The sequence below is a fragment of the Neopsephotus bourkii genome, unplaced genomic scaffold (assembly GCF_033783945.1).
Source record: "Neopsephotus bourkii isolate Nb327-2 ecotype Australia unplaced genomic scaffold, CSIRO-AGI_Nbou_v1 NB_1792, whole genome shotgun sequence".
NCBI lineage: Eukaryota > Metazoa > Chordata > Aves > Psittaciformes > Psittacidae > Neopsephotus > Neopsephotus bourkii.
Genome location: NW_026902266.1, coordinates 13,414,529 through 13,429,374, shown reverse-complemented (window position 1 = coordinate 13,429,374; position 14,846 = coordinate 13,414,529). Strand labels below are relative to the sequence as shown.

General features: G+C 42.8%; 1 long non-coding RNA gene across 1 annotated transcript; it reads right to left on the bottom strand.

The window, feature by feature from the left end:
• Nucleotides 1-8,465: 8,465 nt before the first annotated feature.
• LOC133206477 (uncharacterized) lies at nt 8,466-13,850 on the bottom strand. Its single transcript, XR_009723787.1, has 3 exons — nt 13,253-13,850; nt 8,985-9,096; nt 8,466-8,829 (listed from the first exon to the last, which is right to left on the bottom strand). It is a non-coding gene; the product is annotated as an uncharacterized LOC133206477 (long non-coding RNA).
• Between the last annotated feature and the right edge of the window lie 996 nt (nt 13,851-14,846).

The window sequence follows — 14,846 nt, the reverse complement described above, 5'->3', positions numbered from 1 at the left end:
AAGATTAAGGAGACAAACACTTGACTTTGATAGGATAAGCCTATCAGATGAGTATGCATATAATCTGTGGTTAAAAAGCTGGCATTAGAAATTTGTATTGTTAGATCTCAGGTTTAGCCTTCAGGAATTTTGTTTCAGGCTGTCTGCATACTCAGGAAACTGCCACCAAAGCTTCAAAAATTTGAGAGCTGAAGCACATTAGCACCTATCTGAAGCAAAGTTTGGGCCTTGCCATGCTGAATCTCTAAAGGTAACTGAGTAAAGACAACCCTTTGCCTTTTCTCGAGGGATCTTAAAGCATCCTACAGAGAAAGGTAGTGATGTTGCCTAATTTTTACAGATAAGAATACCATGGCATAAAGGGAGTCAAGTGCTTCACTTAAAGTTACATAGTAAGGCAGTAGCAGTGTCATAAAGGAAATCAGGTTTCTTCACTGGTGCCATTAGTCACTGAACTTGACTGCCTGGTGATCTGCCTCCTTCCTCTCCTTCTCTCCTTCTTTTAATTATTCCATGAGAAAGGTAGATGAGGAAATATGCATTCATTCAACAACTACAGACAGTGATAAAATTAAAGCACAAACTCAGCAGACAATATATCCTGTATCTCTGGTGAGGCAATAGGAGGCAGTGGCATACAGGCTGTTTCTGACATCATCTTCCTCGTGAAGTCAAATCTTGTCCTCCAGTTGTCTATGCCTGCAAACCTGCAGGCTTCAACAGCCATGTGCAGAGAGGCTGTCACTGAAGTATCAAATTGGAGGAAAGGACAGCTATTCCTCTCTTCACTCCCTTCCCCACAAAGAAGTGGTACATGAGGTCATCTGTAACCTCTGAAACAAGCATATAGCACAATTTAAATCTTAAAATGTAATAAATACTATCTCCTGTAATCCAGAGGCTATTTCTGTACTGCTGTATCAATGCACAACTGTCACCATGCTCTGTTTCTGAAGCACAAACTTCCTTGACAGAATGCTATCCAGAACATTACTGCATGACATATATTTTGTTGGTTTGTTTTATTAATTGCAAAACCTCAAAGTTGATGATACCCTTTGCAGCCACCTAACCCTCAAAAGATTTATGAGCTTGATGTTTTAGGCTGTGTAGGAAAGTCCAAGCCCAGATATACACCAGCTTATTTCTACCCACTGCAGAAGACTTACGAGGCTGAGTGATGGGAAATCAGCTGTATTCGGGCATTTCATATGAAGATCTTTCTGTTACACCCTTTTCATTGATGGGTGCAAATAAATATAAGAACAGTATTTCCCATTATAGGATTGGATAGTGAGAGGTCTGTCTTTTTGGTGGTGTTGGTTGGTTGGTTGCAGTTTTTGGGGAGGAGGAGGGGTTGAGCTAAGCTACGAGAATGAAATTGCAGCCCTGATATTTTTAGTAAATAAAATGAAGCAAGATTTTACCTTGAATACTTTGAATCTAAACCACAGAAAAATCTAAAATGTGTTTCCTGCTTCAATAATTCACATAGCAGGAAAGTGGAAGAAATCTGGGAAAACAGTATTTGAGACACAGAATTAATTTCTTTCAAAAGCACTTAAATGGAAAAGGCATAGGGATTTAAATTCAGGGTATTTTCCCTTTTTTTTCCACAGTGAAGTTGTTTTTACTTTTTAGATCACTCTCAGGACAATTTATTTATTTTTCCTGAGGTTACAGTTCAAAAGAATACATCTCGGTGAGATGAGTAAAGGCAGGCTGCAACTGGTAATCTATTGAGCCATCACTGTCTGGAGAAGTTCTCTGTTGTGATGATGAACAGCAACACCACTTTCCCTGCTTCTCTTCCCTCTTCCTCTGTTCCTGTTAATCTTATCTTGTGAGGTTTAGCTGCTGGTCACTTGTTGCTAACTAACATTTTGCCTCAACAAACATGGTGAAATCCTAGGACAGTTTGACTGGCAATATTGCAGACATCTGCAATGTTTGCTTCCCTTTACAAATACATGAATGGTGAAAGGGCCACTTGAGCTCGCAGGTCATACTCGCATGGGTGCTTTTCTTTTTTCTTTTTTTTTGTACCTGGTTTTTCTTGAAAGTATAATGCTGAATAACCAAATCAAGCTGTGAATAACCAAATCATCCCTAGTTCACATGCATGGAATTAAGCACTTGAAAATACTACCTCTCTGTTAACAAGAGTAATCAGACATTAGTCAAAACAGTTCATAGGCTTAGACTTGGAAGAAAATTGTTCAGTTTGTATCTGAACAGCTTTAGACATGAGAGAAAACATCTTACTTTCAGAATTTCTGTTGAAACCACTGAAGGAACTGGCACTTTTGATGAAGATGACTTATAAAAAAAGTAATAAACTCTTGGCCATGCTTCTGGAGGGCCATGAAGATAATCAGAGGGCTGGAGCACCTCCCCTATGAAGACAGGCTGAGGGAGTTGGGGTTGTTCAGCCTGGAGAAGAGAAGGCTCTGAGGAGAGTTTAGAGCAGCTTCCAGTGCCTAAAAGGGCTCATGAGAAAGCTGGAGAGGGGCTTTGACAAGGGCCTGTAGCGACAGGACAAGGGGGAATGGCTTTAGCCTGACAGAGGGGAGATTCAGAGCAGCTCTTAGGCAGAAGTTCTTCCCTGTGAGGGTGCTGAGGCCCTGGCACAGGTTGCCCAGAGAAGCTGTGGCTGCCTCAGCCCTGGCAGTGTTCAAGGCCAGGTTGGACAGGGCTTGGAGAAACCTGGTCTACTGGAAGGTGTCCCTGCCCATGGCAGAGGGTTTGAACTGGATAAGTTAGTTCAACACAAACCATTCTGTGATTCTGTAAGTTATAAGCTCTGTGAACTCTTGATCTGCTTCCTTCAGTATCTTGCATTTGATGTTTACTGTCTTGCTTCTAAATGCCACATACACAACCCATTGTCATGAAATCTGGAATAATTCTTTGCTTCACATCGCTGGTGATACCTGCATGCTTGTGTGATCCATTTGGGAAGACTGTGGTATGATCTGTTTGAATAATAGGTGCCAATGCTGGGTTGTCTGCTTTGACTACTTAATCCACCTCCTGTTTTAATCTGCACACCCCCAAATTTACAATACCAGGAGGAAACTGTCTTCCAGTGAAATCAGTGTGGGCTGCATGGGTAAATCTCTCTGCAGTGCTTTGAAAATGCAGGCATGTGTATAGACTACCATTAAAGAAAATTATGATGACATATATTTATATTACAGAACAGCCTGGAAGTCTTGATTTGCTAGATGTAACGTAAACACATTGGAAGAGACTATCCCTACCTTGAAGGCTTAGCTACTGTCTAGCAGCAGGTTAGGGGCACAGAAGAGATCAGTACTAAGAATACTGATTCAGAATTTCTTGTCTTGAACTGACAACTTGGTTTTGTTTGTCTGGTGTGTGCCTGGGACTGTTAAGATGGAAAAGAATCCCTCTCCCTTTTCCTTTCTTACTGAATGCTATTTAGTATAAATGAAAAAAGAACAGAAACAATTGAACAGAACAGAAAAAAAAAAATTCCATATAATGTGTATAATGGATACAAGGAATCTTTGATTCTGAGTAAGTCAGTGGAGATGCCCTAGCATGCTCAAATTATGGCTATAACCTTCCTTCTCAAAAATGTTAAACACATTTGAAAATGGCTCAGTACTACTTAAATAATTTACTCTTAGGTTGAATACTTAGTCTTCATTGATCATAAAGAGAATGAAGAATTAGTTATGGTGGCATTCCATTCCTCAGAGGTGTGCTTCTTACTGGGGTCTCATATCAGGGATGTCATCAAGAGACTACCAAGCCTCACACACCTCATTGACTTTACAGAATCATAGAATCATAGAATAGTTAGGGTTGGAAAGGACCTTAAGATCATCTAGTTCCAAACCCTCTGCCATGGGTCCGGACACCTCACACTAAACCATGTCACCCAAGGTTCTGTCCAACCTGGCCTTGAACACTGCCGGGGATGGAGCATTCACAACTTCCCTGGGCAACCCATCTGAGTGCCTGACCACCCTCACAGTAAAAAATTTCTTCCTTATACCCAATCTGAACTTCCCCTGTTTAAGTTTTAACCCATTGCCCCTTGTCCTTTCACTACAGTCCCTAATGAAGAGTCCCTCCCCAGCATCCCTATAGGCCCCCTTCAGATACTGGAAGGCTGTTACGAGGTCTCCAAGCAGCCTTCCCTTCTCCAGGCTGAAGAGCCCCAACTTTCTCAGCCTGTCCTCATACAGGAGGTGCTCCAGGCCCCTTATCATCCTTGTGGCCCCTCCTCTGGACTTGTTCCAACAGTTCCATGTCCTTTTTATGTTGAGGACACCAGAACTGCGCACAGTACTCCAAGTGAGGTCTCACAAGAGCAGAGTAGAGGGGCAGGATCACCTCCTTCGACCTGCTGGTCACACTGCTTTTGATGCAGCCCAGGAAATGGTTGGCTTTCTGGGCTGCAAGCACACACTGAAGCCGGCTCATGTGTTTTTTCATGTGGGCATCAGCAACAGCCAGGAGCTGACTGAGGAGTATCCGGAAGGATTACAGAGGCACACGAGCAGTGATAAGGTACTCTGGAGCACAGGTAGTTTTTTCATCAGTCTTCCTATTCACAGAAGAGAAGGTTCCAGAGAGATCCTCTTTAGCTTCTAGTACCCAAAAGGGGCCTACAAGAAATCCTGCAAGGGACAGGACAAGGGGAAATGGCTTTAACCTGACAGAGGGGATACTGAGATGAGACCTGAGGAAGAAGTTCTTCCCTGTGAGGATTGTGAGGCCCTGGCACAGGTTGCCCAGAGATGCTGTGGCTGCCCCATCCATGGCAATGTTCAAGGCCAGGTTGGACAGGGCTTGGAGCAACCTGGTCTAGTGGAAGTTGTCCCTGCCCATGGCAGGGGTTTTGAACTGGATGAGCTTTAAGGTCCCTTCCACTCCAAACCATTCTGTGATTCTATAATCTATTTTCCTTAGTGCAAATAGAACAATTTTAATTATTTAGCACTTAACAGCCTATTTGATTTTATATTAAACAGTTCTCTTATCCCTTGAGAAAATGTCTGAGGCTCTCACAGTGATTGTTTCTTCAGTTTTGACCATTAAGCCCAAAACAGATGTACTAGGTTAGTCATTATCATATTAAGATTTATCAGAAAGTATTTTATCTACTTTAGGGCTAAAATATTCTTGCTACACACACACACAAATTTGTGATTATCCATTAGAATATACCTTCTTTCTGCGCAAGTGAGCACTGTGATTTCAGTAACACATGACATAGAGTTTCCTATATAGACACTCAGATGACCTGTTTTTCACATCACTTTTCTATGTATGGAAGGGACTTGAGCTTTGACTTTCTAATCTCAATGGGGGTGATGGTTACTGAAAACTTCCCCTGTAGTATTTCAAGTGAAGGCCAGGAGAGGAATCGCTCTCTGTTGGGATCAGTGACAAAACTCTTGACAGGTTTCAGTGTGAGGTTGGCCCTAGAGTGCTGATAGGCATGAAGAAAACCTCTGCTTTCATGCTGGCAATGTGAGTGATATGGTTCCTCAATGTAACTGCCATGAAGAAAAAGATTAACCTTGGCATTTGATTTTGGCAAGCATGTCCAACTTGCATATGCTCACAGGTATACTACATGCACTATGTTTCTGTAAGGCAGTTCTTGCAGGTACAAAGAGAGGTGTTGAATTTAGTTATAAATGATCTGTGCTGGAGAACAGTTAGTGACGTATATTCGTCCCTGTGACTATGAAGTTGTATTCTCATTCTACCACCCTACAAACACATTCACTCAGAAATTTGTAAGAATCAAAAGTTTTGTGTGCAAATATAGACACTGTATATTGTGTGTAGATGTCTTTTGTGTTTAGATGTAGTGATATCCTTTTCTTCAATGAAATGCATTTACAGGGAGCTTTCTAAAAAGTGTCAGAAACCACCCTGAAAAGAGACATGGTAAAATCAAAATATATTATTGCAGTAAGGTAGTTTGACAGATTAGAACGAGAACAAAGGAATTCTTAGTTTTGGAATGAACAGAACTTTGAGTATTTTCAGTATTACCATGAAATTACTTGGTTTTTAGGTCTGTCCTAGAAATGCACTTAACAGGCAGAACAGAACTTTTTACCTGTTCTGTTTGTAGGATCAATAGTTGATTTCAGCCTTTATAGCATATGTTGTATTTAGATAAATGTTTAAATATGCAGTTATGAATCCACATGTAAGAAGTGTAATCTCCTTTTCATGTATAATGAAATCCTCCTTACTGACTGTGAGATTATTATGTTCCCCAGCCTCATTCTGTCTGGTTGTGATCTTTTGCAGAAACCATTCTCAAAGCCTTTCTTCTGAACTTTTGTATTATTACCTCAAGACATTTGCATCTTTTGACCCATTTCTAAACATTTTTCTCATATTTTTGGCAAACCACCATAATATTAACCTAACTTGATCCAAGCCTTTGTGAGCAGTGCAAGTGAATAAGTAAAATTCATAGATGAATAAGTAAGTATGCTTTACAAATTATTTCAACAAAAAATACTGCAAAGGACTACAGAGAATATGAAGCTAGATATAGTCTGTGAATATTCATGTGGCCCCTGACCCTATTCTGATATTAACTGTAGCAACTGGATTAGGTCCAGAGGCCAGAATTCTTTAGAAAACAAGATTATTTCAATGATGCTGTTCTTTCCCTTGAGCAGATATGTCCTGGATGGGTTCCATGGACATAAAATAAAATGAGATGCAACTTTTAAGCTGGTGGAAGAAAATTGAGTTGTAGTACACAATGTGAGAAAGGAAGCTAGGTTAAAATAATAAGGAAAAAACCCTGTAGTTGGGTGTATGCAGTGTGGAAAGAGGGTGTGTTATTCTTTGAAACATGGGTTTCTTGAGAGTCCCAGGAAGGTGGTGTGATCTAAGGACGCTTTCCCTCAGTATGGCCCAGCAGAGGTCTGAAAAATGAACTGAAAAATGACATTATAGGAGACACCTGAATTGTTCAGTGCTTGTCACACTGTTATTAAAAATTAAAAAAAAAAAAAAGAGGAAAAAAGGGTTTTGCTTTTCTCTTTTCCCTCTGCTTAGTAAGTCGGTGTGATCCCTAGCTAAGCCGTAAGTATTAAATCATGGTGAAAGCAATGGAAAGATGACAGCAAGTGCAGTGCAAGGAAAATAAGAAAAGAAAAATTCAGGCGATGTCAAGAAAATCAGTTGGATATGTCAGTTTCTGGAGTTTTGTTTTAAGGAAGTGACAGCAAGGCTGATAAAAACAGAAATTGACACAGCACTGTTGAAACAGTGAATGACCCTAGCAGAAATGGGGGACCATATCTAGAGCCTGTGTCTGTGTAGTGGCAACCAAGTTTTTAGAAGGCTTAAATCCTTGCAAAACTGTGCAGGTATCACATGCAACAAGTGGAAAGACATTGTTAATGTGCCTGCCCTTCTGAATAATGGTGTGCTTTTCGCACAGATTTTTCAGGTTACCTTACAAATTGACAGCTGTAGTAAAAGTGAGATTGTATCTGCCTCATTTACTTGTCATTCAGGAAAGAATGATAGTCTATCCATCATCAGCTCCTTGTGCCGCAGTGGGCTGCTGCATTGTAATTCTCTTGTTATTGTAAAAAGCCTCCAGTCTTGTCCTTTGCTTTATAAACGGTTCTCAGGGAGTCTCATGGGGCTTTTGAGGTGGGTGTAGATTCTGCCGGCAGTTGATCACTCTGGATGCCTTGCATGCATTTGCACTGTGTGCTCGTAAAGTCAGTTGTCAAAAGCTGACTATTCAGTTGGAAAAAATAACACCAGCAGGCCATGTTTACAGTGCTTCCTGTTGACCAGCCATTAATGACTGAAGAGTCATAATTTTTGAATGATTTAATATTTACCAACTGAAAAGGCTTCTGTTGTAATGGAGCATGTATATTTTACATGTAGGGAGTGCTTGAGACTTATGTAGCACTAATTAGTACATGTAATAATAAATACAGTTAATTTGGGTAGTTTTTATATGCAGCAAACAAATGAGTCTGTTATTTCTACTAGGAATATTCACCATAAATCAGATTTTTAGTAGCTTAAAGATAATTGATGTCTTAAAGCTATGATGACTTACGTCAGCCTAAGATACAGTCCAGACAACTTTTTGAAGTTTTGAAGCATTATTTACAGTTTGTTGTTGTAGTAATTCATGGCAACCTTTGAATCCTGTGTACTTTGTTTTAGCAAGGAAATTTAACTTGATTTCATTTATCATGATAAAATGCACTTTTAACTCTAAGACTGTCAGCTACTTGTTTTTAAGTAGAAAGCACTGTATAAACTGGTACTATTTGAACTGAAAGAAAAACCTGAAAGAAATACCTGAAAGGAAGACAAGAAAGACAGAAAGATAGAAAGACAGAAAGAAAAGAAAGGAAGGAAAGGAAGGAAAGGAAGGAAAAAGATTTTGAATCCCACATTTTTATGACAAGTCTTCCATTTTTTTCAGTCTTTTATTCCTCCGTTTCATTTCTGTCCTACTTGTACCAGCATCAGTCACTGGTTTTGGCAGTGTTTCTAAACATAGAAAGGAGGAAGGAAAAACAACCTTTGAACATTAAAAGTTAAGTGACTCTTCTCCATCCTAGAGTTTTAGCACTCCTGACAGCTTGAAGTCTGTTTTTGCTAAGGAACTTGTCAGTATTCAATGTGCTACTCATAGACAGCCTCAGACTTGTCAGGTTGCTTACTGCTTATAGCTCTGTGCTTCGGGTACCCAGTCTCCTAACATGCTTCTCGGCCACTACTATGCATGTTCTAGCTCCACTGAACCACTCCTACTGTGGACTATGAAAGATGCTATATAAAATAACAAAGCAAACAAATCAATAAAAAAAAAAAAAAAGAAAATGAACTCATTGCTCTGATTTGGTTTTTAAGAAATAAAAAAAAAAAAAAAGAGAAAGAACAAGAAGGGAAGGCTCTGACAGTACTGAAAATCTCAGGAGAATTACCTTCTGAATGAGTGAAGGCTTGATCCAAAGAAATCTTGGGTTGCTGCCACAGGCTTCAAGGATAGCTGGAGATGCTCAGAGCAATATGGCACAATCCTCCAATCTTCATAGCCTAGGAGAAATTCAGGTCTCATCTTTCCCTTATTAGAATACATGCTTACTCATTCTGCAGTCCAAGTTAGTGATATGAAGCCTTTTGGCTAAAAGTTGAAAGGAAGCTGAAATTGTATATCAAATGCTTGACAGTGAGGTTCTTTAAATGCATCAGACTAAATCCTGAGAAGTGGAGCCTACCTGCAGCTCTGTGCCCTGGTATAACACAATGATCAGTATGATAGGAACGTCTAGATACCTACAAAGCTGTCACCATCTTTAATGAGAGTGGATTTGTGTGAAAACTTAATCCAAGGATTTAAATGAAACCAAGTGCAGAATTTGTTGTGTAATTCCCTCAAACTTTCTGTTATACAGTTTCCTTTATTTGTAGGGCTTCCAAATTGTATAGTTTCCAAATGGTGGGTTGGAGGCCTTCAGGTAAATACAGCTCTAGAAAGGTCACAGCCAGCACCAAGGTCTTGTCAGGCTGGTTACTGCATAGTTAGAGATGTATACCCTGTAGGAGTGGGACTAGCTAAAGGTGTGCTGGGGGAAGAGAACAACTACACTTCTTACAGAGAGCAAGGATGCAGGAATAGACCAGGCAAGTTTGAAAAATGTACCGGCTCTTCATATCTAAGTCTTGCTTGTGCCTTTGAAAGCCATCTTTTTGGTGGTGGACTTGCCTGAGTTGAGGGGTGTTGGGCTAGCAGCCCTATCCCAGCTAACAGAGAGGGTCAGCTTTCTGCTCTGAAGCTGGAGGTGCTGTCACCTTTCCTACCGCTGCCCTTCCCGCACCACTACAGGCCCTAAGGAGCTGGTGCAGGCCATGAGCGTTGAGATGGTGACTCCCGCAGCTGCTCCTTTGGCACTTATTGCCCTTTAGTGGCCCATTTCCACAACACTGGAGCATCTTTCATAGCCAGGTGTGGCTGGCTGTGTTTGAAACCTGAGTTTGTTTGATGAGTGGAGAGTGGTATGAACGGGATCAATATGAACGTGTAATGGAATTGACTTGAATTCTCTCTAGCATTATTTGGCTCCTGCCTCTCTTTTCCTTTTCAATCTGTTCAGTAGAAAATTCTTTTGAAGAGAGATAATTTTACACAGTGCTAAGTTAAGTGTTCCAGAGCCTCTGGCATTCAGTAGGAGGCTTGCATGCTTTTAATCTATCTCCTGTGTTCGTATATTAAAGGAAATGTTTCAAAGTGATTTGAGCAAGTTATTTGTGTGAAAACTGTTAACAAATAATAGGATATACGCGTGTAACAGTTATTTCACTTTCAAAGTTTGCCCTTAGGAGCAGAAAAGATTTCTCATCTCTAGAAATACTTTCTTTTCTTAAAAAAAAAAGAAGAGTAAGGCTCCTGTATGTGATTTTTCATTCCTGTATCTCTTCTGCTGGCTTTAATCATGCGAACCTCCCACCAAGGTCAAGGGGAGTTCTGGCTGATTTACAGAATGCAGGAACTGGAAAGCTGATGCCGATTACAGACTATCTCCAAAGGATTGAGGGACATAGTGGAGGCTAAAAGCAAATCCAAACCCAGGAACTTCCTCAGTCACTTCCCCTTCACCAGTGTTTCACTTGTTGAGAGAGAAGATCCCCAATATTTGCAGGGAGAATTCTTTAAGAGATCCTCTGACGATTACAATATTTTCCTGCCAAAGAGCTGGTCTTGTAACCATGTGTTTGGTGTAGTGCATGTTCCCATTTCCTAGTGAGCTGGAGAATGCTGGAGTATGTCCCACAGATAGTTTTGATAGGCTGTAGTGAGAAGGTGAAAAGTGTATCACAAATATGAATGTATGATGTTGCTTCTTCATGAATGAGGTTTCTTCAGCATTTTATATAAACTGAAAACAGGCAAAACTGCAGCTATGATAAACTGTAAGACCAGCTGTGCCACATGGTCTGTTGTGGCAAACCCAAGGTAATACCTCTTTCACAGAAAGGTTAGCCACCTCCTGTTACTGAAGAGCAGCTGACATGCACCGATTTGTGCCTACATGTAACAGGAGTTCACAGCTTCTATGGTCTGCAGTGTCCAAGACAACACTAGGATCTGCATTTCCAGGTGGGAATGTAGAGCAAGAGTGGGCCAGGTTATGTGGGAGAGGAAAGAACAAAGTGGGCAGTATGAATTTTGGGAGGAAAGATTCCTGGCTTGTAATATTAGGTGAAGTGAGGAGCATAAAGATCTTGGTAAGTATCATAAGGTAAGAACTAAGAAAATGAGGGAAGGTAGTGCACAGGGAGCAATACTTGTAAGTGGTGGAGAGTAGAGTGTATGTGATGGGGTGGTCATGGAGCAGCAGCCTTATTTGTATCCATAAAAAGTACAGCCCACCAGTAGACCACTGGAATAAAACATCATTATTTGTTTTCATTTATTGCTACTTCTCATCAGGAGTAACTGAGGAAAACCACCTTTTCTGTGGTGACTGCTACTCTGTCTTTGCAGTCACAAGGGCCAGTGTCTTGAGCTGACATATCTGTAGACCTAATAACTGCAATTTTGTATTTGAAACCCTGTTTTTCTGTGCTAATTTAGTGCATTTTTGGAGATCAAGTGCCTGAGAACTTTTTAGGTAGTCATACCTTTTAGCTAACACCTTACTGATACTTGGTACTTAGGATCTGATTTGTTCTCTGTAGTGTAAGTCTGTAGGAATATGGTCATTCTTAAAGCTCTGTAATTTCAAGTCCTCTTTGATTTCCTTATGTTGGTGAAAACCTGTGTAGAGGTAGAGTAGCAAGGAGCAATGGCAATCAAGTGGGGTAGAGAGTGTGTTTGCTGTTCTGTCTTTATTCTTATGTTCTGAGAAACTTCCTCTGCTTCCCTTACCTGTCTGTACTCAGCAGTGTGCTCTGCTCCAGGCTTGTCTCATGATACAGCAGGAGAGGCTGAGGTCAGAGATTTGGCTGCACCTACAGCAATGTGACAGAGCTTAGAGGAGTTGTGTGTGTGAAAGAGATGGCCATTCAGGGAACTAACAGTTTGCTGTCTGCTCAGCACAATGTGACACTGTTGCTGTGGTTTTGGAGTAATTCTAAGAGTGTTCTGGTTAAACCACAACAAAGAGAAAAATGAAGGGTCCACACAGGAGAAGGAAAAAAATCGGGAGAAAAGAATATTGCTAATGCTACTCCTTGGGAATTCGTATTAAGATCTTTTGCTGAATGCATGCACTGTTGTTTAACTACTCTTGCATGACTTACTTGACCTTCCCAGTTGGATTTGCACAAATGCATCTTTAATGATAAAATGCAAAAATGTAACTTACCAGTCCTCCCTCCTGGAAAGAAAAGCCCACTGCTGATTTTCTTATTTCATATTCTATCAGTACCTCTGTTACCACCCTGCTTGGTGTAGAAGTAATTTTTTCTGTGAGTCTTTTCCATCATTAGAGCTCCTAATCTGAACAGATGCTTGCAGTGGTTGGGCTAAGATTTAGTCCCACCGTGAATTAATAGGATCTCCTTCCTAACAGGTATTAGGAGGAAGGATTTCCCTCTTCCTTCGTTCCACTCTATTTGACCTGGTACCTTCATCCCACCTTACCTTATGAAGACAGGCTAAGAGAGCTGGGGTTGTTCAGCCTGGAGAAGAGAAGGCTCTGAGGAGGGCTTAGAGCAGCTTCCAGTGCCTAAAGGGGCTGACAAGAAAGCTGAAGAGGGGCTTTTGACAAGGGCCTATAGTGACAGGACAAGGGGGAATGGCTTTAACCTGACAGAGGGGAGACTGAGATGAGATCTTAGGCAGAAGTTCTTCCCTGTGAGGGTGGTGAGGCCCTGGCACAGGTTGCCCAGAGAAGCTGTGGCTGCCCCATCCCTGGCAGTGTTCAAGGCCAGGTTGGACGGGGCTTGGAGCAACCTGGTCTAGTGGAAGGTGTCCCTGCCCATGGCAAGGTGTTGGGGCTGGATGAGCTTTAAGGTCTCTTCCAACACAAACCATTCTATGATTCTGTGATTGCTCTGCATTGGTCAGCTCCTTTTGCAATACACCAATGCACCTTCTGTTGCCTTTTTTTTTTTAATTTTTTTAATTCCTCATTGGCTTAGTATGGGTTAAAAATAGGCCATGGTCTGTTCTATTTCAGATGTGAAAACAAATTCACATGGTGTCTGAGAGAACCATGGCCCTCCGTGACTTACAGGTGATACCGACCTCTCGCCAAGTCTGCTCCAAAGCTCAGTGCAATCAGTGAGTCTGGTGGTGGTTGGGTCCGATCCATAATCCTCCTGCTATTATGCAATTTACACATCAGTTCTGAGGCCTATGTTTCGAAGTACATTAAACATTTTGAATTGCATATACTAGGATGGCTCTAAATATACCTTACTCCCACTGATTTCCTGGTTGTCCCCCAGCCTGGCCTGGGGCAGGCTCCTCACACCACACTGTCTTGAGTGGCATTAGTGTGCCTCCTCCCCACAGCAGTAGGCACCAGCTCTGGTTGCTGCTGTTCTCCAGCCACGGTTAACACCACTACCCAGAAGGGACTTGTGAGTTCCTTTGCTAACTTGGTGAAACGTATTCCTTGAAGAGGTGTGTGGGAACTGCCTTCCCAGGAAACACGCGACGTGGTGCTTCACAAAGCTATGTGGTCACCGTCCTGTTGGCACTGCTGATCTCCTCAGCAGCGCCGGCTGTAGACGGGCGGCAGCACGCAGTGCCACGGCTCTACGTTTACATTTTGTGTGTTCGCCCTGCAGCTACCTCCCAGTCTCTAGGCGGTCACCGACCCACCTGCCTGCGGCTGCCAGCGGGCCGGGAGAGCCGCAGTGCCCTGGCTGTGTGCTGCCTGCGGGACTCGCACCCGCTGTACCTCTGATCTGTACTCGCCCTCCCGTCTCCGACAGGGGTCTGTCACGACACCAGTCTGTCACCTCGCTGACTCCAGCGAGTGCCGAGTGGCTTAACCCGTCCCTGCCGGTGGCTGCGTGGGACGGCTCCCGGTGCCGTTCCGCGCCGGTCGGAGCCCAGAGGTGCTGGTGACGAGCAGAGGGCCTCTCCGCGGTCTCTGCCTCCCCCTGCCGGCGCTCGGCGGCCGGGAGCCGTCGGGAGGGGCGCGGTTGTGCTCGCCTGAGGGCCGGTGCGGCGGCGGATCGGAGCGGGTTTTGCGCTGGCCAGGATCCGGTCTACAGCCGGGGAGGCCGTGGCATCTCAAGTGCGAAGGAACGAGCATGGAACTTCTCCAGGGCTTCTGCATGGCTGTCGCGCTCACTCGGACAGCCAGCGGTCCATCTCCTCGTTAAAATCATAGAATCACAGAATGGTTTGGGTTGGAAAGGACCCCAATCATCTAGTTCCAATCCCCTGCCATGGGCAGGGGCACCTCACATTGTACCAGGTTGCTCCAAGCCCTGTCCAGCCCGGCTTCAAACACTGCCAGGGATGGCACATTTATCACTTATTTGGCCAACCTGTTCCAGTGCCTCACCACCCTCACAGGAAAGAACTTCTTCCTTGCATTTAACCTGAACTTCCCCCATTTAAGTTTTAACCCATTACCCCTTGTCCTATCACTACAGTCCCTAATGAAGAGTCCCTCCTCAGCATCCTTATAAGCCCCCTTTCAGATACTGGAAGGCTGCTATGAGGTCTCCATGCAGCCTTCTCTTCTTCAGGCTGAACAGCCCCAACTTTCTCAGCCTGTCTTCATATGGGAGGCGCTCCAGTCCCCTGATCATTCTCGTGGCCCTGCTCTGGACTTGTTCCAACAGATCCATGTCCTTTTTATGTTGAGGACACCAGAACT